We start from the raw sequence: 1915 nt of genomic DNA, 5'->3' as shown, positions 1-1915 counted from the left end.
GGCTCTTGCTAATCCCTTCTCCTAAATCACTCCTTCCCTTTCCCTGACCCTCAGTCCCACCAGCCCCCAGCCAAAATATCTGAATTCTGACATTGCGCAGAGACTCAAGGCTGGGGTCTGGAGTCTGGAGTCAGTCTGCCTGAACTTAAACCCTGACTCTCACATTTATCAGCTGCATGACCTTGGGCTAATTACATAGACTTTCTAAGCTTTGGTTTTCTCATTCTCAAAATGAGGATAATAATTAGCATTATGAAGAGCATAAAGTAGGATTTTTGTGAGATTAAAGGAAAAAAAACATAAGAAGCCTAATTCCGTGTCTGTCACAGTATACCTTCTTTATTCTTTGAGGAAGAATAAAATAGAGGCAGTATGGACGTGTGAAATGTTGCTTTGAATAATAACTTTTTTTATGTTTTTTTTATTTCAGGTTAATGTGAGGTTACAATCAACCAAATCACAATATTTGAATTTGTCCCTGTTGTAGCTGTGTCCTGCACCCCAAAAGTATGCCAATACACCCCTACATTGTGCCCGTTCAGTGGGAGCACCTCAGACGCTCCCTGCCTCTCCTGTTCTCCCTCATCCCAACTTGAATAGAAATGAGCTTTTCTCTTAAGTGGGTGTGAATTAGATCATCTACTGGCTTCCTATTAGTATTGAGTACATTGGATATTTGCTTTTTCATTCTTGTGATACTTTACGGAGAAGAATGTGTTTCAACTCCATCCAGGTTAATACAAAAAACATATGGAACGCATCATGAATTTGCATGTCATCCTTGCCCAGGGGCCATGCTAATCTTCTCCGTCTTGTTCCAATGTTAGTATATGGGCTGCCGAAGTGAGCACTGAAGAAGGATATTTTTCGAAGATACTTTTACAAGCATCATCATTTTCAATTTTCACAACACCATAGTGTTTTTAAATAGATGACGACTTTGAAGTTCAGCTATGTGACATTCTGAGCTGATATAGCAAGAAAAATTAGGAATTCAATTGGGTGGGCCAATTTCGAGGGCCAATTTTCTTTGTGTATGATATGCTGTCATCATGGATGCTTACAGAGAAGAGGCAGGACGCTATTAGCTGGGAGATGAAGAGCACAAAGAAAAAAAAGAAAGGGTGCCCAAGTTCACACTGGCATGCATGGAATCTTCGAGAATACATCCACAATTGTACTCTCCACAGTCCTCTGAAAGATCATATATAGAAAACTTTAAGTGTCCAGAATATAGAGAATAGTCAAGAAAGAACAAAAGACCACTCTTAAAAACTTCGGCTAGAGTCAATCTTTTAAAGTGTCAACCAGGAGGAAGTAGGCAGAGAACCGACTCACTCAGAGTCAATTTACTCTTTCTTTAGCCATGATATTAACTAGTTTGAACTGCTGATTCATTTCTTACATAATAGGAGATTATGAAAAACATTAATTGAAGAAGATTGGCATTGACAGCAGGAAGAAGATGGAATACATTGTGACAAGCAGAACAAATGCAACGATCTTAACAGTTTGGGGCTAGGCGTAGATAGCCCCTACATCCTTCTCCCCCACTCACGGTGTGCCTGTATGATACAGAGCAAGACAAGTGAGCCATAAAAAATAAAACAGTTACACCAAATTCAAAACACTTTACTAAAAATGGCAGAAATCAATGCCTTTTGATGAGATTCATGTCTAAAGTGGTTTAAAAAATGAAAAAAAATCTATTTTAATTCCAGCTTCCTAAACAATTTAACGGCAGATAAACTGAAGTTCATTGTCACTAAACAGTAATTCATGTGCATAGAGATAGTTAAGCTCAGAGAACTAACAGAAAAGTCAGATCTCAAAGTCCTGGGTACCTAATTTTTGGTGTAAGAAACTTGAATTTTGTTTTCTGTGCATCAAGAAGACCCTCTGGAACTTTTAATGT

The 1915-nt window shown here is 38.4% G+C and overlaps 1 non-coding gene across 1 annotated transcript; it reads right to left on the bottom strand.

Moving 5' to 3' along the window:
- Positions 1-744: 744 nt before the first annotated feature.
- On the bottom strand, positions 745-851 carry LOC128597870 (U6 spliceosomal RNA). The gene has a single exon (XR_008383425.1). It is a non-coding gene; the product is annotated as a U6 spliceosomal RNA (small nuclear RNA).
- Between the last annotated feature and the right edge of the window lie 1064 nt (positions 852-1915).

This window comes from Nycticebus coucang, chromosome 10 (assembly GCF_027406575.1).
Source record: "Nycticebus coucang isolate mNycCou1 chromosome 10, mNycCou1.pri, whole genome shotgun sequence".
Taxonomy (NCBI): domain Eukaryota; kingdom Metazoa; phylum Chordata; class Mammalia; order Primates; family Lorisidae; genus Nycticebus; species Nycticebus coucang.
This window is presented reverse-complemented; position numbering and strand designations above follow the sequence as displayed.